This window comes from Pipistrellus kuhlii, unplaced genomic scaffold, assembly GCF_014108245.1.
Source record: "Pipistrellus kuhlii isolate mPipKuh1 unplaced genomic scaffold, mPipKuh1.p scaffold_m20_p_5, whole genome shotgun sequence".
Classification (NCBI taxonomy): Eukaryota; Metazoa; Chordata; class Mammalia; order Chiroptera; family Vespertilionidae; genus Pipistrellus; species Pipistrellus kuhlii.
Window position 1 is genome coordinate 16,962,221 of NW_023425551.1, and position 27,998 is coordinate 16,990,218.

The 27,998-nt window shown below is 39.3% G+C and overlaps 1 protein-coding gene across 6 annotated transcripts in view; it reads left to right on the forward strand.

The window, feature by feature from the left end:
* Positions 1-1,439: 1,439 nt before the first annotated feature.
* The window catches only part of EYA4 (EYA transcriptional coactivator and phosphatase 4), a 228,475-nt gene continuing 201,916 nt past the window's right edge, over positions 1,440-27,998 (forward strand). For 2 of the 6 annotated variants that reach the window (XM_036414925.2, XM_036414926.2), the window contains exon 1: positions 1,442-1,864. The gene's annotated coding sequence lies outside the window, so the exon portion shown is untranslated. Of the gene's footprint in view, positions 1,865-27,998 lie in introns of all 6 variants that reach the window. The other 4 variants (XM_045572997.1, XM_036414927.2, XM_036414929.2 and 1 more) reach the window with 3 other exon arrangements.

Sequence of the window (27,998 nt, forward strand, 5' to 3'; positions counted from 1 at the left end):
AAATTTACAACCTTACCCATCACCTGTTAATAATTTTAGATAATGTCCTATTAATTAAAAAATAAATTGCAACTATAAATATTCAATATTGTTTTTGCTTTTGAATTTGACAGTATCCGTATCAGTTGCATAAAACCAAGCTGAAGTGGAGGGGGAATCTTTTCCTGAACTTTCTACAGAATGTAATTTAGTTGACAATGTATTACAACTAAATATTTTTTGAATGGGAGTAATGTATACCAATTAACTTGTAATTTTTCAGGCCACATCTAAGGCTGTGTGTGTGTGTGTGTGTGTGGTGGGGGAGGCTGCTAGTTGAATTATAGGCTATGTGGTTAGAGACCACTGGGTTTGTCCCTGGGAAAGTTATTTAGGTTTCTTTGGGCCTCAGTTTACTTAGCTCTTATACCTGTTTAAATAATCATTGTAGAGTTATGAAATTAAATGAACTCACAGTACAAGTGGCCAGTATAAAGACTGATGGCCTTGGCCGCTCAGTAAGTTCTCAAAGAAGATGCTCCAGAAATAGACAATAGGTTTTAGGAGGAGGTGATTAAATGGATGCAAAATGCATGTATTGTTTATTGTCCACTTTGTGTCAGGCTCTGGCTGTGATCAACCCGTGTGCAATCCTATGTGGGTGCATAATACATGCGCAGAGAAGGCTCAGGCACGAAATGTCACTTCAGCAATGTGCCTGGGGAAGCTCTGACGCTGCCTTGGAAGTCAGTCCGCATCACTGCCTGACCTTTGGGCCTCTGGGAGGGATGCCTATACCTGCGCCCAGAGCTGGAAAGGGCCCAGGCCCTTCCCAGCACAGCCCATCCCCAGACTGCTCACCCGTTCCTAGCATACATCCTCACCAAAAAGGGCATTTCTTCCCTTCCGTGAAAGCTCCCCAGTCAGGCCTGGGTTCCTTTCTATTCCACGTTGTTGGGAGTAGGCGAAGTCCCTCTTGTCTCCACCCCTGGGTAAGTGGAAAGCAGTCCACCAGGACGTCCGCAGTGGCCTACACCAGGGGACAGGGCATTGGCAGAACGAGAGGCCATTCGGTGACTGCCCCGCAGGAGCAGGTGGGGACCGACAGCAATTCCCTGATCCCAGCAGGGGCTTGCGGTCTCGGGTCCCTCCCCCCACCTGGAGGTCGCCCAGGCCGGCCGGTGCCTGGACAGCTGGGGGCGGGGTGGGGACGGCGCCAGCAGCGCGGGGATCACCGCGGCGCCACCGGGGGGACGCCCGGGATTCCCGAGCGGGTCCCCACGCAGGACCGCAAACGATGACCACGGGCGATCGTCCCCCGAGATCGAATAAAAAAAGGGGCACCGCCGGCCCTCGCAGCCTGCCTGCCCCCAGGCCTCCTGCAGCCTCCGGAGTCCTCCGCCCCCCGCCCCGCGCGCAAGTGCGAGGCGGCGGCGCACGGCGCACGCTCCGCGCCCGGGGCTTCCGCGCAAAACTTCGGGTCCGTCCACGTGAACTTGTCGCTCCCCTTTCCGCGGGGGACGCAGCTTTGGGGGACGCCGGGGAGGGACGACGGTGGCGGCGGCGGGGCGCGCCTGGTCTTTTTCTTTTCTTCTCCTTTTTTCCCCCCCACCCTTGTCGCCAGTGCGGCGTTTTGGCTCCTCTCCTTTCCTCCTCCCCCTCCGAGCCGGCTGGTCCCCCGCCCCGTTGCTCCCCCACTTGAGTTCGCTCCTTGTTGGAGGGGGGTGACCGAAGGGGATGTCCTGTTTCCACCAGAGGCACAGCGCGAAGGGGAAAGTTCGACCCTGGAAAGAACGACCCTAAATCCCTACGTACGGACCCACGGATCCGCTGCGGGGACAGAGCCTTGAACTTCAGGATCCCGCGGCGATCGGGGCGGCAGAAGGTGAGTGTCCCTTCTTTCCACCCGCCCCCCCCCCCCCCCCCCCCGTCTGGAGCCTGGAGCTCGCCCGCTGGGGTTCAGGGCTGAAGGGGCCCGTCCACTCTACCGGGGGAAGTGCGCGGGGCGCTGGGGACCGAGGGCGCGGAGCGGGACAGCGCGGGCGCCGGGGGTCCCCGCAGGCATCGGGGTCCCCGCGGGCCCTCAGAGGCTGGGTGCCGCACCCCGCAGGGCCCCGGCCGCTCGGGCTTCGGCGTTACCTTCTGGGCTGGAGCCGGCCCCGCGCCCCGGGAGGGAGGCCGGGCTGAGCCTTCCAGCCGCCTGCGGGCGCGTCGGAGCCCGTGCAGAGCCCGGCGCGCCGCTCGCTACCTGCACCCCGTCCCGCTCCTCTGGGTCTCCCCTCCATCCCGAGACAGTCATTACTTCGGGACGACCCCCTAGAGATGACTGTGGCTCGAGGATGCCGATCCAGGTCCCGGGAAGGCCCCGGGCGCCTGGGGTTTCCACGCTGCCCGGCGGGCGCCTGTGTACTCTCAGCTCAGTGCCTGTGGCTCTGAGTCTCCAGGCGGGACCCGGCTGCAGCCCGCGGCCATCGCACTGGCACGGTGTTTGGTTTTTGTGCGGCGCGGTCAGGGTCAGCCCACCTCCCGCAGTTTGCACCGATCCAGGGTCCGGGGAACCACAGGCTCCTCCTAGTCAGAGCAGTTGTTCCTTGCCTCGGGACGCGGATGCCCCGGAGGGACTGATTATAACTTCTCCAAACCGAGGGACCTGGCTGGAAGAGCAGGTTTTTCTCTCTGTTCCCAAGCCTTGTAGTTCGGGGCTGGGTGGCCGTGGGACCGGGACCGGCTCCGCGCCTTCGCATCGCTGAGCGAGGTTTGGGATTTGGAAGCAGCAGACCATGTGCGCGCAGCAGCCAGAACTTTGGTTCGGTGGCACTTGAAAGATGCTTCTTTCTTTGCACGCGTTATTCGCAACAGCTTGGAGCTATTAGGGCATTTTCCGACCCGGTCCTTTGGCAGAGAGAGAGTGGTGGCTGAATTTTTGTCATCTCTTCCCCTAGGTGGGGTGATGGTGTCTCCCTTCACTTCTAGCTCTGCTTCTTTCCCTTGAAGACTAGGGGGGGTTGTGCTTTGGGTGTGTATGTTTGTGTGTGTGTGTGTGTGTGTGGGGGGGGTGTTTGGAGACAGTCTTGTCTCCCCTCTCCCCTGAACTGCGGAGCAGGCAGTGGTGTCCCAGTCCTAGCCGGAGGCAATTGGGGGGGGGGGGGGGGGGGAAAGGCGCAGGTCCCTGGCCCTGTCCGCCCAGGTGCGGGCGAGGGAAGGGGCGTGTGTTTTGGTTTCAGGGCAGTTCCACGTGGAGCACCTCCGTGTGCGTGTGTCTGGTGCACTTGATCTGTGCGGAGGTAACAGGAGTCTCTCGTGTTCAAACCCAGTGGGCTGTTGGCCATTCATTTGCTTTCCTGGCTGTCATTACAGACACTTCCAAAATCTGATACCTACGAGAACCCACAGGTTAGGTTTCACATTAAGAGCTCATACTTAACAGTTTTCTTTCTCCCTCACCCCTTCTGGCGTGGCACCCTGGGATCAGCGTAACTGACGGAGCGAAATGTATCTTCTGGAATATGGCATTCCGTTCCTCTCCCCATCAGCAGCCGCTTCTCGCACCCTGGGGCGGGCGGGCGGGCGCTGGTCGGTCTCAGCGGGGCCCCTGCGGAGTTAGGTGGGGAGTCAGGAGCGTTTTAGCAGCCCAGGGCTCCCCTTCAGCAGCTTCTGAAGTTTCCTTTAGGCTTGGGTGACTGACAGTCCTGCAAGTGGTGTTTTTTTCTTTGTTGGGCTGTCTTCGTTGCGTTTTTAAAACCTCCTCGGGACAAGGATTGTACCCTTTTTTCCTTCCGGGGGGAGCTTCCTAAGCAGGAACATTGTTTTATTTTATTTTATTTTAAACTATTTCTGAACAGTTTGTATAATAATTTCTGGACAGCCAAAAAGTAGGAAAGGGTGTGGAGGGGAAGAATACTAGAACAAAATACCGGATACGTGTGGTATGGTGCATTTTAGGACTGCATTCGAAGGCATTTGTGTATTTTTTTTTTTTTAAATAACTATCTTAAGAAATAGGAAGCAGTAGTAACAAGAGACAAACTGTTCTGTGTGGGGCTAGACTGCCAGAGTCTAATTTTTATGGCAACAATACCAAACGCAGATATAACTGCATCCAATTTTATTGTTATTATAAACCATAAAATAGCTTGTTCCACCTGATTAAAAGTTGTAAGCCATTCAGAGTTACACCAACCTCTAGAAACGACTGCTCGAGATAGTAAAAACCTTTGACAGTTACAGCTTTCAAAATAACATAATTAGATTATCTGGAAACTGTTCGCTTTTTTTATTATTAGTAAGGGCTATAGCCTTGTCTTTCATAACAAATGAGGGTCTAAAATCAATGTGGTTTTCAAAAGCCTGTTTTCCTTTGTCAAATTCCTGAAAATAACATGCTTCAACATTTTAAGGCCATCATAATTAGAGGTAGTTTCTTAAACAACTGAAATAAAAAACACACCTTGATTATCTTTATTTTATTGGATATTAAAAAAACTTAATTTCTTCTGTACAAAATGAAAAGTTTTATGTATATGTATAGATAAATAGTTAATATGTATTTTAAATAACATGTTCAATTTTAAAAATTAAAAAAGCAAGGTTTGTTTAAAAATTGATTCAAGAACAATTATTATTCTTATTAAAAATACAGAGACTGAATTCTAGAGGATTTGTAGAAGCTAGTTGAAAACTTTGTCTGCATAAAAGTTTCTTTTTTTGAGGGAAGTCGCAAGATGAGTTTTTCATTTTGCTATAAATTTTCTTTTAAAAAAAACCTCTTTGATTTAAAAAGAAAAAGAAAAACAAGTTCTCCGTATCTAAGAGTTTCCTTTTTTTATTTATATTGTGATTTGGGGTGTAAATAAATTTTACATAGCCACGAGAAATAGAGTGTCCAGTTTCATGTTTTCAATCTCTGTTGCAAGCTTTAAATGACTGATGCCATATCTAAAAATATATTTGTGTGGCTTGGTATTTCATTTTTTAAAAATTTATGCATTGGAATTGAATTATTCAGAAGTTTTAGAAAGTTAGAATGATAAACACACACACACACACACACACACACACACACACACAACCACATAACTATTGTTATGAAAAGTTAGGAGGTTGGAAAGTTCACTAACCCTCAAATAATAAAATTAAACTATTTCACCCGATGGAACTCTTTATGTAGAATTCAAGAAGAGGGGAGATAATTCTTTTCAAGACTTAGTGAAGTGTTAAGAAATTCAAGAGTGCAAGTAGTTATTATGTTTTCTCATTATAATTTTCCCCCTTCTCGGAGGTAAATGCAGGAACACTGAGCAGCCAGTAAAAGCAGGCCCCCCTCTTTAAGGAGTTTATTCACCATAGTTCTGTATTGCAGCTGCTGATCATATTTCATGGAGCTGTTAAAGCACTTAAAACCTAAAATTAGGTACTGTCTGGTTGTAAATATTTCAGATCACTCATTTAAGAAACAAACAGAAGAGCATGCTATCAAAGTAGAAGACGTTTCGAATCCTCTCATTGAAGAGCTAAACAAACTACCAAACGCCTTATTGTTTTCACTGAGAACATAATCATGACAGTTTCTTTTACAAATGGATATTATTCTTACACATTCTAAACACTTATAATATGTCTCCCTGTAGAGTGTCTTAAACCAACTGTATTCAGAAATACAGTTGGGGATTTTATTACAATGGTTACTAGGTGAATGAAATCAACACCAAGGAGGCATGGGATGTAGTTGCAGTGTACCTGCTTCTCGAGTGAATTTTTCCCAGCGAAGTAAGAAATAACATGCTCTTTCAGGCATTCGTTCTAGAAATGGGTGAGATGCAATGAGTATTTAATCACAGTATCTGCAATACTGCATTTTGCAGTTAGATGTGTTTTCACTGAATATTCATTAAACCGTACCTGGAGCTAAACTTGTTGTCATTGATCTTGAACTCAAGTGGAAGAATCACCTATTCACACGCAGAAAAAGCAAGTTCGCTTGCTTTTGAGTTTGAAGACTTTGTAAACATTACTGTCACCTAGCTTTACATGTGGCCCTGCACATGAATATAATAAGCCTTCACGATACACCGTTTTGCTCTTGAAAGTTTGGCTGTTCTTATCACATCCCCATCCATGTTTTCACTAGGAGAGAAGTACTGAAAGTGAATAGCGCTTTTCTTATTTCCCCAACGCTTTTCCCTCTTTCAGAAAAAGAGATGAAACAGATTAATTTAAAAATAGAAACCATTTTAAGTTATCAAAACCACATTTATATGGTGTTTAAAACAGTTTCAGAGAGCGAACCTCTGAGTCTCAGGGTAACCTTTTCTGTCATTGAAAGGTGCTAATTGATCTTAGGGCACTGACATAATAGTACAGTTTGATATTTGAAACCTTTCAGCATTGGTCTGGCCCTTTCCTCACCCTGAGATTTCAGTGCATGGCTGATGAAGAATAACACCATATTAAAATGCCAGAAATTCTAAATTTCCCCCATATGAAACATTTTAATACAAAATAGTCACATTTTAAAGCTTTTATTTATGTACAGTGGTGAATATATTTTAATGTATGAACAAAGGATGCATTATCATGTTAGGATTTTTTAATATTATTTAATCACAGGTACATTTTTTTAGATTGAACTTTTTCAATCTAAAAAACTCGAAATTGCTATGCTCACATTGGAATACTAGTAATTTCAAAGTGAAGTTTTATTAAGCCAATATAAAATAGCCATCTTGAAATTTCATATCTGAAGTATATATTTCTTACATATATGTATATCTTAAAGAATATTTTAAAATAAAAGTTGCCAGTTTGATTTTTGTACAGTTGCAATTTTTCTGCTTAATCATCAACATCACTCAATCCTCATCATCAAATCATAGCTGACTTTTACTTAGGATTTACTTCATGCAAAATACTTCAGAGTGTTTTGTGGATTAGCTAATCTAATCTACTCAACTATGTAATAAATTAGGTGCTTTAATTATTCCCATTTTACAGACGAGGAAACTGAGGTCAAGGCATGCAGTGGAATGGAACCAGGATCCCAACTCTGTAGTCTGACCCCAGATCCCTTATTCTGAAGCAGTGTGCTAGTCAGTTGCTCCCAACAATCATATATATATATGAGTTCATTTTAGGTACTCAAATATTTTTTTTTATATAATTAGTTATGTATTTATTTCTAAGCACATTAGAAAAAAGTGTTAACTTTCATTTTAAACATATACTTTCACGAAAAATACTGTTTAAGACAAGGCCAAAAAAAGTATTGAAGTAAAAATAATTTTAAAAAGCACCTATTTAAAGAAACATATTAAATAACAGTGAACAAGTGCTTGGCTGAAATAGCCAAAATCATGAAGATTGGTGGTAAATGACTTTAATTTGGGGAAACTTACTCTGGAATGCTTCCCAAACATCAAGAACTTATTACTAGATCTTTTTAATATTTAACTCACATGTAGAATTTCCCTTTGTTTTCAAGCCTTATCTATTGGTTAGACGTAATTAGTCTTACAGGGTAGTTTTGTTTGTTTGTTTGTTTTAAGCTTGAATGCTGGTTATGATTCTCAAATCTACATATTTATATTGAACTAATTAATAAAGACTGCATCATGAGTTACTAGAGGCAAGTTTAAATTATAATAGGGTCATTCATATTTTGGAAATGTTTTCAACTTACACAGATTTCAGACTTTTGTTAATATTAATCTTATTTTAAAATGTTAATGTCCTTTTTTCACTGAAGCAGTGGTTTTCATTTTTCACTTATTTATTCAGCCACATACCCTTTTATTCAAGTAAAAACTGACTTGCTGCCCACTAGAGAAATGCTGGTACCCACTGCTCTGGATATATTCACTGGAAATATCCACTGCTCAGGACATGGTGGCCTTCAGATCACTCACCAACTCTGCCGTCTGATCATTGCAGCCTCCCAAGGTCTCCAAAGTCTCTGTGAGGGTCTTCAGTGTGTGAAATCACTGGAAACGCAAACGAGTCTTCTGAAGCAAGTGGCCAGATCAGAGAACCTGCTCTAGTATGTTAGTGTGCCATCCACTAAAACCAAACCAAAACAGAAATAAAGCAGAACAAAAGACATCTCTCAAATACCACAAAATATCTCAGTGTAATAACATAGGCAAAGGTATGTCTGTCCATGCTAATATAAATTAGATATTATTAACCAGTCTGTAACTTTATTTCAGTTTAGTACTGAGAAAATGAAAATAGTTAAAAGGTTTCCCACCTAGAGTAATAGGTCTGATGTAGGCACATCAAATTTGTATACACAAATATTTATATTATTAGAGCATTTTTTTTCCTTTAAAGATTTTATGAAGAAACATCAGCAGTGGCATAAATTGAACTGACCTTAAATTTTAATGTGAATTATTGATCCTTTTCCTGTTTTTCTTTCCTCCTTTCTTTTTAAACTGAAAGTGATGTTTCTTGTGAAAGACCACAATGAAATGATAAAAATTTATATTTGATGCCATTAAGTTTAATTCTACTTACAAAATCAATAGCATTAAATTTGAAATCCTATCTCTAATCAAGTAGGTGTACCACATAGCAGGAGAGCTTATTCTCTGCAAGGTCATATACACAATTTACAGACCTCTGCATGTACCCAGAGGGACTATCTATTCATTACATTTCACCTCTGATTCTGAATTCCCTAGTGTTAAAGGATTTGAAAACACTTGAATGCTCTGAGATTGAGTATTTCTACCTTAGTGTGTCCAGTTTGTTGAAAGTGATGATGACTTGGGGAGTCAACAGGTTACTGAATTAGCTAATTCTTTTTATTTAAAATTTTATATTTTAATGCAAATGCATATTCATGAATATGACTAGTAATTCAAGCTAAATTTAATCACAAGATTGGTGAGCCATGTTCAAATGTCCTTTTGGGTGGTTTTCAGTAATCTCAAACTTATCAGACTTTGCTTCTAAAGAATGCAAATCTCAATAAGTCTGTGCAGGACAGTAGTACTTCCAAACGGTTTCACATGAACTTTCAGGTGTTAAGAATGTGCTTCTGTTTTATTTTGCTTAGTTGACCCAAGAAGATTTTAAAATTTAGGTTTTATTTCCTGAATTGTTGACTTTAATTTTTGGGCTTTACTCAGGAAAATATCTAGCAAAGTTCTGGGTACATATAAGTGATTTTTAAATGCCTTTTCATTATCAGTGTTGCTGAAGACATACAACAATTAAAGTGAGATGAATAGTTTTTTTCCCCCTCACTCTGCATAATTTTGAAGACATTGGGGCTTTTAGTGTCTTATTATAATAAGGTTTAGTTTTTCTTGGCATATACCATTTGCAAGGAATAGTGAACATAGTGAATTTCTAAGACTCTCTCCTTCCTAACCACATTTGTTCACAATTTTTAACTTGGTTTAAAATTCTTCTAAAAATTTCTTCTTGTCTATAGGACAAATTCCAAAATTCTTGTCAAATAAAGCAAAGGGAACTTCATGCAGAGAATCTTGCTTAGGTGTCCATTCTCATCTCTCACCACCAACGCACAGGAAATCTTTTCTCTATCTGTATGGAATATGCATTTCTCAAATACATCCTGGCCATGTCCATTTCATTTCTTTGTGCAGGTGGTTCTTTCTGTCTGAAAGACATCTCTTCTCTGCCCCTGAAACTTCCTTTCCTAATTATTTATCATGATTCAAGATACCAAATGTTAAGTCCTTCTGAATTCTAGAGGCTGAATTGGATGTTTCTGCTCTGTTTACTGCAAAGCTCACAATTTCTTTGTTTAGCATAGCACTTGCCACATTGAAATGTAACAGGTTACGTGAGTTCAAATCTTGCTCTATACTGAGATTTTACTGAAGTGATTACCAATATTTGTCATTTCAATGTCTCCAGTAAGCAGGGGTAAGTAAATTCCTGTTGAGTGAAAGCCTTTGACCCTGGGGAAAAAAGATACCTACTAAGGAGGGCTCCGGTGGCTAACTGGGATCAAATTTAAGTGCAGAGCCTAGAAGCTCTTTCTGAAATGCCCTGCAGGGAGAATCCTGCACTAAGCTGCCTGACTCCTGCACTGAACTGTCTGCCTGCACTGTGTTCTTGCCTCCTCAAGTCCCACAACCCTTACAAAGGCGTTAGTTCTTAGAATTGCAACAACTGAGACTTTCCCTGTCCAATCAGAGCCATACAATTATATCTTCATTAGCTTCTTCACCAACCAATCACAGTGCCTCATTCTAACCAATCAGGGCAGTGTTTTTTGGACAAATCAGTGAGGATTTGGAGTCCTCATTTGTATGAGAATGGGCCAATCAGGGTCTAGGGGCAGGGACTTCTATATAACTCAATTCTGCTCTGGCTCTGAAAGCACAGTTTTCCTTCCCACCACGAACTGAAGACTAATTCCCTATCTTCTACCCCCTCCCCAGAAACTGAAACACACTGAAGATAGAGGGAAGCTATATACTTTGGAGAGGGGCCTTGCTTCAGAGCTGCCTCTCAGCAGTGCTGTTCCACAGCCATGAAGTTTTATAACCAAGTTTTAGCACAAGAATTGAACTACTCCACAGCTGTACTGTGTCACAATTGAGTCGTTTGCACCAAATAGAGTTTCCTTCTTCACTACACCCCAAATGGGGGATTCCTGTTGGCATTGAATTGGCACCAATTACCTTGTTTAATGTCTAAAATAAGTGGAGATGAGAGCAGAGATGGTGACACTGGATATTCTCTGCCATGAGATTGGGAATAGTGAGAAAACTGTCTTAAGGCAAGACAACCTTAAGAACAACCTCAGGAATTTCTGGTATTAACTCAGTAAAATTGCAACTCCAAATTCAGGCTCAACGGATATACCTGTGTGCATTGATGTAGAAATGTATTTATATCTCATTTGACCATTGGAAGTCGCTGATCTAGTAGATAAGCTGAAAGTGTCTGGAGAGATGGGTATATTATAGCACTTGACATCGAATATCCCATTTATTTGTATAGCATAATGATTAAGTACTAAGAATATGGAACTCCAACCCAATGCTGCTTGGGTTGGAGCCCCATATCTGACACTAACAACTCTATAATGATAAGCATGTTACCTAAACTAGTTTTGCTTCCGTTTTCTCATGTGTAATAGAAAATACACATGGGGTTCTTATGAGAATTCAAAATGTAAATATACGTAAGCATTTAGAGTTGTGTCTGACATAAGTTTTAGCTATTATGATTGCATATCCTCCACTAGAGTAACCAAAATATTCTAGAGTAGGGGTGTCGAACTCAATCAGAGAAGGGGCCAAAATCTAAAATCCAGCCTAAATCGCGGGCCAAATGGTTTACTGAACAGTCATAAACTGTCATTGTGATGGAAACACAGCGGAGTGCAGTGATGACAGCGCGGTGTGGGCCACATTGCAAGGCCTGGTGGGACGGATTTGGCCCAAGGGCCTTGTGTTCGACACATGTGTTCTAGAGATTTTTAGAACTTAAAGTCCTTTGGGAGATTTGGACTGGGGACCATAAGTTTAGTACAGTGTCCCAAGTACAAATTTGGTATTCAGGGGTGATCCTGGCAAATCTGAGACTATTTGGAGCCCTAAGAGAAGACGTTAGATGTGTGTAAACAGCTTTGGCCACTTATGTTGCACAGTATTTTTTATACCAAATACTTCAGCACACAGCAATCTAGACTTTTTAAGATTTTGATCTATGTGGTTACTTAACTATCTAAACAATTATAAGAACATTCTATAATGGTGCTGTTATTTTTATAACCAATATTTGTTTTCTCAATTGTTTTTTATTTATTTTTTAGCCTGAAGGTACCAATTATAGGAATGTGTATAATTTTTAGTTGACTTGGGATTGATAAACTCAGTATAAACTTTGAAAAAGATAACTTTAAATATTGCTATGATTTTTATGTTTCCAGAGACAATAAGAGGTTATTACCACTTCCGTTTCTAGAACTTGTCACTGGTCCTTGGATTCAGATGTAATGACTACACAGTAGAGTGGGGCTGAAGGAGGAAGGGACGTTAAAATGTCAATTATCAAGGTCCCACTTTTACTCGTTATCCAGAATTGCTGCCAGCTGCATCTGTGAAAAAAAAAATAGGATAATAATATTGATGTTGTGCCTGGATCCTCAATATATTTTTACCAGGATTTCTCAAACTCTGATGATTAACATTTTGAGCTGGATAAGTCTTACTTTGGTGTATATGACTGTCCTGTGCATTGTAGGATGTTTAGTAGCATCCCTAGTCTCTGCCCACTAGATGCCAGCAGCACCTTCTCCCAAGAAATGACAGTGTTTCCAGACATGGCCAAATAGCCTGTGGAAACAAAATTGCCCCCAGTTCGGAACCCATAACCAAAGTAAAACTTAAAATAACTTGATATTGTCAAAAGATTCTCAGAGACCTGCAGGAGAGGATTGTTCTAAATATTTTCAGTCAAGTGTAGATAATCATACCTTCATCCCAAGGTCAGATTCACTTTATGCAGAGGGAATTTACAGATAAACTTTACATAGATGATGATCTTCAGCTTACTTTTCTTTTCAGGAAATAATATATACATGGGCAGAGCAAAGTATCTGGGAGAATATGTAGGAAGTAGATATTTAATTAATCAATTATATGTCCATTCTTTCTATTATTTTTACTGTTACTTGCTAGTAGATACTTTTGGATTGTTTTTAATAATGATAATTACTTGTCCTTTTCAGTAGACAAATATTCAATTTTAAGAAACTTGTACTTTATTCAGTCTGTAGTGTCAGGAGTAAAGTTACCTATAATAACAACTGTGTAAGGGTAAAAAATACTTATGAATGAAGTCATTTGTTCATTTAATATAGTGATGAATTTTCAAATGGAGTATTGTTTAGCTTTCAATTAGTACCATAATTTCAGGATCTTGAGTTTAATAACATTGGTACAATCTGGAGAAAGTGAAAATGAAAAATATTGCATGTAAAAGCTTCTTTAGTGAATTACTAAATCCAAATGTATATTCAACCCTATAGGTTTAATCTTGACATATACATTTATCTGTGAATTGATGTGCAGTTGTGTAAGTAAATGTGACTCTAGTCTGAATCCTATCTCTGACATCTGCCTGGTTTAGGTATAAATGAAAGATGTTTCAAAATTACTAAAGGAGCAAAATGGGAACATATAATGTTAACATAAAATGAGAGGATAACTTTTCCTGCAAGAATCTTGAGTTTAATGTGAAAATTACTTTGAAATATGAAACAATATTATAAATATATGATTAGACTAATATCCATATAAGTTTTATACAGTAGAGCATTTATTTTTAAATCCCACTAGTAATTGCAAAGATACTTGAAATTCCACACAAATGTATTGTGTAATTTAGTGGTTTTACCTTAATTGTATTAAGCAGGTAATCATGTTACCATGAAGCAGTCAGATTGACTTGGGGATTTCATATCCTTTACTAATTGATGCTGAAGCAAGCAGGAAAGAGGTACCTCATAACTCTCTCTCTCTCTCCCTCTCTCTCTCTCTCACCTTTGATTTATGCTTTAATTTTTGAAATGTACTCTTAAAAACTGTAAATACAACATACTGTATGTGACCAAAATGTATTTCAGTTTTCTAAGAAGAGAAGAGAGAAGGACCTGACACAGCTACTTGCTAGCAGAAAGATGAAGTGGGTGCTGGGCAGGACAGTGACAGATTGGGGCCATTCCCGGGAACTTGGGAGGGGATTGTAGGTCAGGAGCTTAAATCGTGAGTTTTCAGACAATGAAGGACAGTTCTGCTCTGCACACTGACTGGAAGTACAAGAAGGGCTAGCAAACCTCAAGTCCATCCAGGCACTTGATGCCTGACCTTGATCAGGAAGCCTGGTAGCCCCTTAGCAATTGGAGAATAGGCAGCAAACCAGAGGTTCTGTTTTTCCAAATGAACACTTCTTGGTTTCATCAATCAGAGGTCTCCTCTTCCCCCAAGAGAATTCAAGTCACATATCTGCTTTCTTAGGGTGATTCTTTCTACAGTGGATTCTAATGTAAGACTTACCTATTTTTTATGAATGCTCTATGGCATAAAACACAAATACTGCTGAAACTGGTTTGGCTCAGTGGATAGAGTGTCATTCTGCAGACTGAAAGTTCCCAGGTTCAATTCCGGTCAAGGGCATGTACCTTGGTTGCAGGCACATCCCCAGTGGGGGGTGTGCAGGAGGCAGCTGATCGATGTTTCTAGCTTTCTGTCGCTCTTTCTCTCCCATCCTCTCTGTAAAAAATCAATAAAATATTTAAAAAATAGCTCTGTTAGTGGATAGAGCGTCGGTCTGCGGACTGAAAGGTCCCAGGTTCGATTCCGGCCAAGGGCATGTACATTGGTTGCAGGCACATCCCTGATGGGGGGTGTGCATAGAGGCAGCTGGTCGATGTATGTCTCTCATCGATGTTTCTAACTCTCTATCCTTCTCTCTTCCTCTCTGTGAAAAATCAATAAAATATATATGTATGTATATATATACATATATATATGTATATATATACATATATATATATATGTATATATATATATTTAAATCTATTAAAAAACAACAACAAGTAACACAGACACTTTCTTTCCTCTCCCTGGGAGAGTCTAATGAAGTTCTACACTGTCACTGCCTTAACCTATTTGCCTCGTATTCTTTTGCTATCTACCTGGTCAGAAAAACCTACTCATGTTTCAAGGCTCAGCTCAAATGTCACCTCTTCTGGGAAGCCTTCCTGAAGGCTCAGGCAGAATTCATGCTTCCCTCTCTGTAATACCATAGCACCTTCTTCGGGCTATTAATATAACTGCACATTGTTCTGGGGTTAATTATATGTGAGTCTGACTTCTAGAGAGAGTGTGAACTCACTGTGGGGAGAGCTCCTGTCTTTCTGCTCTGTAGATAGTGAGGGAAATTCAGTAACTGCAATGTCCTGTGCATGTATCCACAGACAGATAACTACAAATAAGGAATCCTGTTTACATTTGGAAACTGATTCTGTTTGCTTCTGGACATGGAAGCAGATTTATTAGTTCCTATTCTAACTTACTTAAGGCTTCATTTGGATCAGTGTTGCTGATTTTCTAACAGAAGTAAAGATGTGAACAGCATAAATGGATATTTTGAATACACCAAAATTAAGACTTTCTAATTGAGGTTCCTGCTTCCAGTTTTCTCCAGAAACAAATTTTGACCCCATTGGTCGCTTTCTGCTGAGATAAAGTTCATATTATTTTAAAGAATTTTTAACCTTCAGAATGAAAGACGTCATCTAAGAGGAAGCATGTTCTGTATTTTTTTTTAAACTAATGTTTCAAAATATGGGCACCCAAAATCCTAAATGTGTATGTTAAAATTACATGTGGCCTTTTGGTGAGAGAAATTAAGCCTTTTTTCAGGCACAACTGAGGAAGGAAAAAGTTTAGTTTCTAGTGGTTTGATTTTAGGCATTTTCCACAAAAAAGATGAGCAAGATCCTTCAAAACCACAAACTTGCTTATTTAAGGGGAAAGAAATCCCCCCCCCCCCATGTCCAAAAATAACATTAAATTAAAATTATTGTTTCCAATAGTTTCAAAAATTGTGGTTTCATTTCCTTGTATGAGTTATTTCTGAATGCAGGACATGATTTCATACACCATGATGAAGCATATTTGCTCTGTATTGTGGTAGGTCACAGTATTTATCAGAGATTCAGACCAGAAGAGGAACGGAGCCTAACTCTGCTGATGTAGAGACATTAAGTAATTTATTCGAAAGGAAGCCAAAAAGAGAACCGCTGCTGGAGGCCACCTAAGCTCTCTCCACTCTACTTCTTGCCCGTTTTGTCTTTTGTTCACGGCTGGCAGGGAGTTGCAAATACTGGGATCAGACTACCTTTGTGGGTATCCAGGCCCTACCGCCACTCATCACATCGGAGTGTAACCTTGGGGACGTTATTTACTGACTTGCTTGAAAACCATGGCTCCAGAGTGAAGTAATGGTAGTTCCTGCCTTGCAGAATTGTTATAAGGAATCCCTGCCTTCCCAAAGAAAAGATATTGAAAGTGCTCGGTATATATTTTGAATTGATTTCTTTGAATGAACTGCTTAGTGTATTTGATATTCAAAAGAGGGATGCTTATGCTGCCGAAGCACAGTTTTTTAAAAATATTTTTTTTCAGACAAAAGTAACTGCAAAATTTTATAAAATTTCTGGACAGTGCTATAGTGGTAAATTTCTTGAGATGCGTATACTAATCGGACTAGTTCACTAGTTCCCAGGTGTGATAGGGATTACCAGGGATATAGATGGAACCAGGAAAAAAAGAGGCTTCTGGGATGCTGATAATGCTCTGAATCTTGATCTGATTGTGGTGGCATAGAGGGGTTCATTAATAAAAATTCATCAGTGATTGCATATTTTGCTGTGTACATGATTTACTTTACTAAAAAGAAGAAAAGAAAAAAAACACACACAAAAAAACACACCACCAAATATGTGAAGTGAAAAGAGGATGTCCCCACTTTATTCATCTCTTCCACATTCCACAAATCAGGATAAATTGTTGTCATACATTTCCTCTCAGACACTTATTTATTTATTTATTTATTTATTTATTTATTTATTATCCAGGTGTAAATGGAAGCACTATAAGAGGATGTAATTTATTTTATTTATTTATTTTCAATTAATTAATTAATTTATTTTTAATATATTTTTTGATTTTTAAGAGAGAAAGGGAGAGGGATAGAGAGCTAGAAACGTCGATGAGAGAGAAACATCGACCAGCTGCCTCTTGCACACCCTTTACCAGGGATGTGCCCGCAACCAAGGTACATGCCCTTGACCAGAATTGAACCCGGGACCTTTCAGTCCACAGGCCGATGCTCTACCACTGAGCCAAACCGGCTTCGGCTGTAATTTATTTTTATTTTACATTTTTAATTCCAAATGTTTCATCAGCTCTCTTGAACCTTGCTTTTTGTTTGCTTATTTTGAACACTTTTCCATATTAGTACATGCAGTTTTGGGTATTTCTATTTCATATGCTTATGTTTTATAATTTAACTGTTCTCTTGTTATTTATGGAGGTTGCTTCCAGGTGTTTTTATACACACACACACACACACACACACACACACACATATATATTATTATTGATTTTTTTACAGAGAGGAAGAGAGAGGGATAGAAAGTTAGAAAGAGAATCATCAATCGGCTGCCTCCTGCATGCCCCCTACTGAGAATTTGCCCACAACCAAGGTACATGCCCTTGACCAGAATCGAACCTGGGACCTTTCAGTCCACAGGCTGACACTCTATCCACTGAGTTAAACCAGTTTCGGCTCTTCCAGGTTTTTACTATTACAAAGAGTGTTGCAGAGATGATTTGTATATACCTCTCTGTACATCTGCCCAATATTTCTGTAGATTAAACTATAGGTGTAGAATCAATAGGGGAAACAGTATGTGCAAATTGCATAGATGGTACCAAAATACTTTTATAAAGGTTATAACACCTTAGATCTCTATGATGATACGTGCATCTTTCTCATAAAAGCTAAGGGCAACATTTTCTGCTTAGTTTAACATTGTGAGTATTTGTGATCTGGTTCATAAGACAGTGCTATAGTGGTAAATTTCTTGAGATGCATGCACTAATTGGACTAGATCACTGATAAGCACAACTAATTCTGTTAGCCATATTAATAGCAAATCTTTACATATAGTTAATATCTTGCTTAAGAATTATTGCTACTCAGTTATATCTGTGATTATTATGTATATATTTATATTTTTTAAACTAATTAGTAGGTAGAAAAATCAGTGTATATGATATTTAAGATGTTTTCAACTAGTGCCACGAAATATTTATAAGAATTATACAAGACATACCTCTAACGCTGATGTTGTAGATCGGAATTTATAAGGATTGTTTATTATTCTGTTAAGAGCTAAATGTGTGCCTGGCACAGTTCTAGCTAAGCACCTCACATATATTATCATCACTTTTAAACATATAGATGAAAGGTATGGACTTTATATTATAAATGAGATTATTCCATTCTGAACGTGTTGATAAGCATTAGTATATATCAAAATATCAAATTTGGCTTATGAATGTAATAATTTGTAAATCTGTTAGGTGTTATAGTATGTTTAATGTGAAAATTAAAGTTAACGTATCAAAATTCAGAAAATTACTATTCAAGTCATGGCTAAAGTAACGTGATGCATAAAGTTTACAATGAAGTATATTAATCACTTGGCTTTATTGTTAGAGAGTTATATGTAGAAAATTCTGTCTTCAGAATATTCAGTTTTTAAAGCTTTGGTTAATTAAGATTCTGATTAACTTTAAATGGTTATCTAGTGCCTTAAAAGAGTAATCTAATTCAAAATAGCTAACTTATTTCTTCAACATTGGATAAATATGGCTATCAATTTTTGTGGGCTTTTTTTCCCCTGCAGAATTTCCTGTTATTCTAAGGGATTCAATAGGACTTATGCACATAAAACTGAAAATTATATTACTATGGGGAAACGCCTCTGTGCCTTTGAGAAGGAACTCTCTCACTAACTTAAGTACTGTATGTGTGTAGAATAGCTAACATATTCCTCCCAAGAAATTTCATGTATGCAGTTAAAACACTCTTAAATTGATTAAGGATTTGTTATATATTTCCAGAAGCACTCAAGAGTACTTTTATGGTTATAAGACTAGAGTGCATTAGAACGCCAGAAACCAATGAATACGCTAGAGGCCCTCAAAACCATGCCCAACATTCCTGACCTCACCATATAAACATGTGGGGCGGCCTGGAAAAACAAAACAAGGCTCCTCCCCCAAACGTAGGTAAGCCTCTGATGATAACACTTCAGCTGGCATGAATATTAATTTACCGCTTTTTCTGTTGCAAGTAATTTTTTATTACTTAGCGAATGGAATGGAGAAGTAATAAATATGACTGGTTATTTGTTTTCTCAAGTAAAGTATTATTTTACATCAGACTTGAACAGTTACCTTTATACTTTTTGGAAAGTGTATTATTCTACAACTACCACAATATTTTGCCTATTAATCGAGGAAGCTAAAAAGCGTTTTATAAATGTTGAATCAAAACTCTTATTGCTGTGAGGGAATTAAGTTTCAAGCCATATACTCCTTTTATAGAGTGAGAAACTGAAGTATGGAGAAATTACAAGGTTTTCTCAAAGCCATACATTAAGCCGTGGCAGACATGGAAACCTACAGTTCTGTTTGCCTGATTCAGTCTGAAAGTTCATGAAATTAAAGTAATTGGTTTCCTGACTTGTATCTTCCTAGTGTGTCTTTATTTGCTATTCCTTCCTTCCTTCACTTATTCATGCATGTAAAGGAATCAATGTTTTCATAAGATACAGTCTTCTTGTAGGGACTGGGAATAAATTTGGGATATATATGTGTTAGTTATTTTCCTTAAAGAAGCTCATTGTATATTTTTTATGACCATGAAAAAGAAATTAAAGCATTGTAAAGCAAGTTGGATTGGCCAGGTATAGGGCAAGGCACAGTCAGTCTATGAGAAGGATCTGAAGCTTCTTTGGGAACTGATAAAGTTTGTTCAAGTTCTTGAACAAAAACTTGGCTGAAGCCATTGACTGGTGACCAGGAGAAAACACAGCACTTATCAAGAGTGTGGCCAGGACTGGTGTCCACATCTCCACAACCAATCTTTGTATTCGGTTTAGTCAAGAAAGAACACATTATTCTGTTTCTTTGTCACCTTCCTGAGTTTCAATTCTCACATTTTAAACTCCTATTCACTGTGGTCTTTTTCGTACTAGAGTAACCTTCTTTTACCTTCTTCACCTTTTCCTCCAAGATTTAAGAGTCATATTTAAAGCAAATAGTGGTTTTCGAGGTCAGACCTCACTTCTTGAGTGAACAGCTGGTGCCACAAGAACTTCAAATGAAGTTCTTGTGGCACCAGCTGCCTCCCCCTAGCATAGCATCCTATAATAGAGAATCCAAACACTAGGGATGCCACCTGCCCTCAATTTCTCCTCTGGAGAATTTAGCAAGTAATTGTTGTTTGTTTGCTTGTTTGTTTTAATCTTTTCTTGCAGCCCTGAGACTTAGGACTCAGACTTAGCTCCAGCTCACCTCCCCACTAGCTCTTCCCTTGGAAGGGTTCTTCCCCAGGAAACTCCTCAGGCCCAAGAGCCCTGGGAGCCCTGGAAGCCCAACCCTTAGATCCTATAAACAAGCCCAGACAGGCCCCAAGGCCTAGCCAAACCAAACCTTCCTGTAGCTTACACATTAGCCTTTTCTTCTTCTTTAATTTTCTTAAAGAATAATTAAGTCTTCAACAAACCAGGAAACAAACTAAACGCTAGGGTCTTTCTGAAAGGAGCATTCTTACTGCTTTGAAAATTTATTGTCCTTACTTTCCATTTCAGCTAATTGGGTTCCTTTCTATTTTTTTTTTTTTTTTTTTTTTTGGTCTGGATAGGAATGTGATATTTGCTATATATTAATTTTGAATTATTATAATTTAATGCCCACTTATAACTGAGTGGCTTACAAATAATGATGAACTATGACCTAGTTCATATCTACCTTCGATTTAATGCAATTCCTAGCAATTACACTTTTGTGGCTGACTGAATTTTTTCATAATCATTGTTGGGAAACAAAGACGTTAGTTTATTAAAGATGTGGTATTTTTAATCAGGGTTATTTAACTGAAGAAAAAAAGATTTAAGGGTGACATGAAAGATAGCACTCTCTTAATATCTAATAGCCTGCCTTAAATACAAAAGCAGGGTTCAGTTTATGTGTTGTGGCTCTTGGGGGTGGGCAGACCAGAATGGAAGTTCTGCACAGTAAATGTTAAAACTAGTATGTAAGGAAGAAATGAAAGGAGAAAAAGAGAGGGAGGTGGTTCTATTCGCTGGAGCTAAAAGCTTCAAGTATTATATTTACAGACTCTTATGATCGGTCTGTAAATAAACCCCACTTATTTCTGTATACCTTATGATCCCAAGACAAACAAGATTTTATGGATCTCATTCATACTCTCTCTGTCTCTTTCTGTTTCTCTCAAGTTTGTCCTTAAAGGGAAAACATACAGCATGAAAGCACAATATGGAATGGAATCACACCACCAAATTTATTTGAGATATTTTCTGAATTCTTAAAACTTTAGAATGTAGAAAATTCTTTGGATTTTAAAAGTTATAATGGTAGTGTTGTGTTTTTTTTTTTTTTTGTAAATGTGATATTATTTGGAGTGTAGTTACAAAATCAGAGGATTCCTTATACTCTAGTGCTTCAGGGAAATTTTTAGGAAGGAAAAAATGTATTTAAATTTTCCTGCATGCCTCAATTAAAAACTGGACAAATAAAATTCTCAAGTGTTCCCAAATTTTAGGAAGACAAATAGTATTATATTTAATGGCATATATTTAAACAATATTTGTAAGGTTTTTTTTCTTGTTTCCCCCCCACCCCCACCCCCAAATGTGTATCTATTTTTCAGGGTGTGTGCTTTATTTCATTTTTGTTTTTATTTCTTTTGTCTCTTTGTTTTAAGCTACTTATTATTTGATATTTTTCAGACTGTCCTGTAATCTCAAATTTTTGGATTCCAGTTCTGTTGTTGAAGCTGCTGTCTCTACAGTGTTTTATTTCCTTATGTGGCTCATCATTGTTGATGAATTTCTCTCTCGGAATCTTTTGGACCCTGTGGAACAATTTTGCATTTGTTTCCCCTTGAGTCTGGGGATTTCAAGTTGGATCAGTCTTGATTTTAATTTTTTCACTGGAGGTTTTTATTGCCACAGATACAGTAATAATTTAGAACTTACATTTGTGTGAGGCTGATTTATCTTAAGCAATTATTATATTTTTAAAAAATTCTTTTTTCCAAAGGCTCCATAAAATGACCAGCTGCTTGTTGAATTAGATGGTGGGCTGGGTTTTTCTAGCCTTCCTTTGGTTAATGGGATAGATTTTTTAGATTCCCTTCTTTTCGCTTTACCTATTCTCTTTGTTTCTTGCCCATCTTCACAAATAAAGATAATGACAGCAAAAACAATACAAACATAAGCTTTTCTCTCAAGTTTTTTATATCACCAATTTCTCAAGAATGAAGGTGTGACACTTGATAATCATTTCTACCTTAGCAGTTATTTTCATTTATTTCATGGCCTATTGATTTTTCTTTCATATTATCACGCTTACCTATGCCTTTTCCATGTTATTTTTAGCCACCACATCAGCCCAGGTTCTCTTGACTTCTTAACTAGATCATCACAACAGACTTTAAGTTGCTCCTTAGCTCCAGCTACTATTCATCTTAAAAGAAAAATCGGTGAATGTATGTTATGGCAGTTACATCACATGCGCCATTTTTATTTGCATTTTAAGGCTATCAAAATATTAGTAATAACCAATTCAGAACTCCTCACTTCTTGATTAAACTACTGGTGCCAAAAGTAACTTCAAATGAAGAAAAGTTTCCAGTGCTTTCCCCCAGCACAGCATCCTACATAGAGAATTCAAAGACTATAGGAATTTGATCTGTTCTCAATCTCTTCTCTGGAGAGTTTAGCAAATAATTGTTGCCCCATGAACTCTTGATTACTCATTCTCTCTCATGTTTTATTTTTTTAAAAACATGTCCCTTTTCTTTCACATGCCTATCTATAATTGTGTTATCTGCAGCTTCAATCTCACAACATTGAGAAACCAGTCACAACTTTGATATTATTTAGAATGGCAAACTAAAAAGGGGTAAATGCTAATGACTTAAGATTTTGTCCATTGTTACAAACTTATGTGAGTTCAGAAAATTGGTAAAAGACTGATGAATTTTGGCTACTATCTATAGTCAGTCAGTGTAGCTCCTGGAAATCACAGATGAGTGTAATATTCTTAGGTGAGCAGAGTTAAAAATCACTACAGTTTCACAAAAAATTGCATAGGTACTGTTTTACTATACAGTGAAAAATATTTTAATTCAGATATGAAGAGCCAAATATAAAAGCAGAGAGTTTCTACTGCTTAAGCAAAAACAAACAAAAAATAAACAAACAAAATTCATAGACACAGACAATAGTATGTTGATTATCAAATGGTAAAGGTAGGGGGGATAAATGGTGATGGAAGGAGACTTGACTTGAGGTGAACACACAATATAATATACAGATGATGTATTATAGAATTGTACACCCAAAACCTATATCATTTCATTAACCAACTAAAGGCCCAGTGCATGAAATTCATGCATGGGAGGGGTGCATGATCCCTGTGGGATCTGAACTAAACCAGCAGTTGGACATCCCTCTCACAATCCGGGACTGATGGCTCCTAACCACTTGCTTGCCTGCCTGCCTGATTTCCCTAACTGCTTTTGCCTGCTAGCTTGATCACCCCCTAACCGCTCCCATGCCAGCCTAATTGACACCTTATTGCTCCCCTGTCAGCCCGATTGTCCCCAACTGCCCTCCCCTGCTGGCCTGTTAACCCACAATTACCCTCCCCTGTTGGCCATCTTGTGGTGGTCATCTTGTGGCGGCCATCTTGTGATGATGTGAGGGTGGCTATCTTGTGGTAGCCATCTTGAGGGCATGACACCACCTAGGCTTTTATTATATAGAATATCATCCCAATAAATTCAACTAAGGTTTTTAAATAAGTGTAGCATAATGCTGATGTATAATTTGAATACTTGAACAAGATTTGGGTACAAAGATGACCAGCATAATGGAATATAATTAAAATACTGTATTCAAAAGACATGTATTGTCATAACAAAATGTATAATGTTTTGTATAAAGGGAGGGCACATGACCTTATATAGTATCCATTTTTTTGTGGGAAAAATATAAAAGGTAATAATGTAAATTTTAAGACTATAAAAAGAAAAAAATGCTCAGCGGAATAATTGTGAAATAGACTGGAAGGACTAATAAGGGCAACAGATGTGAAGGGAAGTTGGTCTGCAGGGTAGGCCTGAGTACCTGGAGGAATAAGAAAAGTTGATCAAGCTCAGTATTGTCTCAGATGTTTCTGAGGAATCGTCTGGTTATAACTGTGTTTATGTTTTCTAGGATAACTAGCCAACCATCAAAATTAGCAAACATGGACAGAATAGGAGAAACATTAGCTTGCCCTTCTTGTCAAAAACCAAGAAACATAATTTGTAACACCAGGAAGTTTGTTGCCATCAAATGAAACTATCATTAGTGACCAAAATGATTATCATGAAATTGAGCTTGTTATAATTATTTAGCATGAGAAATTAACCCCCTTACTACTAAACATTTTGTATTAAATGCACCATTTTGCAAAAGAACATGCTCTGTCTTTATAAACAGATCAAAAATAGTTCAGCATCTAATTTGTAGCTTGGCTCTATTTAAGGGAATTGAAGTAAAGCAAAATGCTCATTGCTGTTCACCCAGATCTGTTTCTTGGACACCTTTGCTAGTTTCCTTTTGTACAAGCAGGGAAGAGAGTCACATGCGTGGTCAAAGAATGCCCACGTCCACCTTTGTGAACTCTTGGCCACAGAATTGGAGCTAGGTGTTCTTTGTGCTTTTGGCTCCCCTCTCTGGCATGCTGCCTGAGCTCTTGGAAGCAGCCGGTGCCTGACCCAGCTTCTCAGACTCATTAATGAAATTTGAAGGGTGGTGTAGATAAGTGGGTGCACCGGACATGAAAGCAATGCCCTTCTTGACAGCTGATCCCAGATATAAAAAGTTTTCAATAATGTAAGGAGAATATAAGTTGTTAGGCTTCCTCCTATACAGTTACAGTTTTATGTTAGGCAATATGTTCAATAAAGGAGAGAATTAATAGAACACTGTGAGGATAGGGCATTGAATCCAAGGAAGAATGAATCAACCAACATAAGGAAGAGCATAGAAACAGTAGAGACCTTAGGAGTAACACAATCCACGCCCTTAAATTCTGCCAGAAGTTTCTTGCCATCCTTGCTTTTGCTCTTCTTTCTGGGTCAGCTTCCTTGTGTCATCTCTCCCTAGTATACCAGCTATTTCCACGTGGCTGTAAAGAGCTCCCAAGTTTTATATCCTAGGCATTTTGCCATTGGAGGAGGACTAGCCTGATACTTTCCCAGGCCCATATCTTAAGCAATATAAAAGGACTGTGATGAGTCATTTGATATAATTAATTTGGTATAATTGGAAAAGATCTGGAGAATCTCACGGGTTGCACACTGGATATGGATCAATGTAATAGATGCCTATCAATATTATATGTGTATAATCTACTTCCACATGAGCAGACCTTAATTTTATACACAATATGTTTCTGAAAATTTACTTGGAAGTTTTTAAACCTGAAAGCCAAACAATAGATTGATTATTCCTAATTATAGAGCAAAGGAAACTTTGTATGTATATGTAGATTGCTGAAAACCCTTGCCTAAATTAAAAGGGGGCTGTGCGAGAGGTTAAGTTAGGGTGATTCATTCACACACACACACCCCACACCCCCTTCCATTCCAGGGTCTGTAGAGAGGCTGGGACAGAAGTTTGGGCAGCCTGCAATCTTTACATCATTCTCTAGTGGACACTAGACATTTGGAACATGGATGGGGGAGTGTATTCTCCCCCCCTTTTTTCTTTGCACTGCAGCAAGAAATGAGCATATCCTCTACTATGCATGCTCCCTCACAGGAGACTCTTGTGCTTTTCCCAGGCTTTGGCTACAAGGCTTTTGGATAATGGTGAAGGGTGGGGAATGGCAAGGACAGTGGAACAGGACAGGGGGAGGAGGAAGGTGGAACTCTCCTTCGGAACTCCCACTGCAGACAGTGGCTCCAGGAAGCAAAACATCCACTGCTGGCTGCCCTTGACAGGACATTTTGCCAGAGAGGTACCCTGCTAGACACTGTCTCAATTACTATTAAGATTGATGAAAAGTTACTGGATTAGCCTGCTGGTGTGGTTCAGTGATTGAGCGTTGTCCAGGAGGTCATGGTTTGATTCCCAGTCAGGGACATGCCTTGGTTGTGTGCTTGATCCCCAGTGTGCAGGAGGCAACCAATCAATGATTCTCTCTCATTATTGACGTTTCTCCTCTCTCTCTCTCTCTCTCTCTCTCTCTCTCTCTCTCTCTCTCTCTCTCTCTCTCTCTCTCTCTCTCTCTCTCTCTCTCCCTTTCTCTCTCTACCCCTCTCTCTCCTTTTCCACTCTGAATCAATAAAAATATATTTTAATATTTTAAAAAATTACTACTTTATCCTAAGGATGGGCTAAAGCTCTGAACTGTTTTGAGAGAGTACAACCAATCTGTTTTAAACTATCACTCTGACTGCACTTTGAAAAATGAGGGCCAGGGAACAGGACTAAAGGAAAGGTGACCCTTACGAGGCTGTGGCTCCAGTCCAGGCAGGGGCGATGATGGCTTGAACTACCGCAGTAGCAGTGAAGAGAGGAACATGGAATGATCTGAGGGATCTCTATGAGGTATTGATACGACTTGGTTTATTCATCGAATGTGGAGAGGAGTGGGGAAGGAGTCAGTGACGAAGCCCAGATGCCTGGCTTTTATGGCCAGCAGAAGGCTGTGCTGCTTGTCTACATAAGCCAGAGACAGGTGTAGTGTTCTACATGGAGCTTCTGTCCTTGTCCCTCGCCAGCCTTGGCACAGAGATCTCCCCCTCCGCATTCACATGTCTACAGCAGAGGAAGGCACCCTGGGCATTCTTTTCATTGAAGGTTTGATTGGAAACACAGAGGATTGGGCTATATCACACAAACTCTACAAATGTTTCTTTCTTCAAGGCACCGGGGCGCCTGCTGTCTCCACCACCTGGACCAAGTGCTGCATTCCATTTCTGAGAATTCTTTTTGAATTTTGATGTGTAAATCTCATTATATATTTGAATTAGAACAATTCTAATTTCTTAAGAGACAGGAGTTTATCGTTCACTTTATGGTTAAAAGAAAGAATTCAGTCAGTTTCTTGTATATTGAAAACCTAACTGTGGAAGAAATAATCAAACATGGACTGGGTGAAATTACTATTATTCCTGCTTTAAATTCACCTTTTCCGAAGGAATGGTCTTGAAACAGAGCTGGGAACAAGATTATTGGCCTATAAAACAGCATGAGGTTACTATTACTCCTTAATTTTATATCTTTATTATTAAGTAATACTTCTCTTACTTGATTCTGAGCATGTTCTTGTCTTTTTCTCAAATATTTGTGAAAACTTAACGTTAAAGGATTTAGCATAACAACCATTGCTAAATTATGATGTAAAATAATACCATGTCTGCAATTAGCCTAGGTAGTTTTACTTGGTTCAATCATATAAAAACACCGAGCTCATAATATTTTAGTACCTTAGTGTGCTTGGCAAAGAAAGAAATTCATGTTACCATAAAAATGTTAAACTAAGTAACAATCTCAATTTTAAGGAAATATAAAGCAAAGTATTATGTTGTAACATGGAACATTGATGCAAATAGCTCCCCAACTGGAACATTAAATAGATTTTCAACTGGTGGTTAACCTAACGAGGCTAGTGTTATGCTCCAATATCTTTCCTGAAGTCTTAATTTCACTTGAGTGATTACCAGTGCCCTGGTGGCCTTTTTTAAGAAAAATGTTGACTTCTTCCCTGCTCAATATTCTTACTTTAATTCTTGTTCATCTTTTCTGGTTATTACATTGAAATCTTGGTCCCATCCTAAAATGATTTCGGTGTGATAATTGCATGTGTTGTGGGTTGAATTCTGTTCCCTAAACAATATGTTCTCTTTCATTTGTAATATGACCTTATTTTGAAATAGGGTCTTTGCGGCTATAACCAAGTTGAGATGAGTTGTTACTGGATTAGGTTGGGCCTATCAATGGCTGGTATACTTCTAAGGAGAGGGAATTTTAGACATTGAGATACCCACACATTCAAGAAGGTTATGTGAAGAGGTGGTCAGGGAGAACACAATAGAGGCAGAGATTGGAGTGATGCACCCACAAGCCAAGGGATGCATGGATT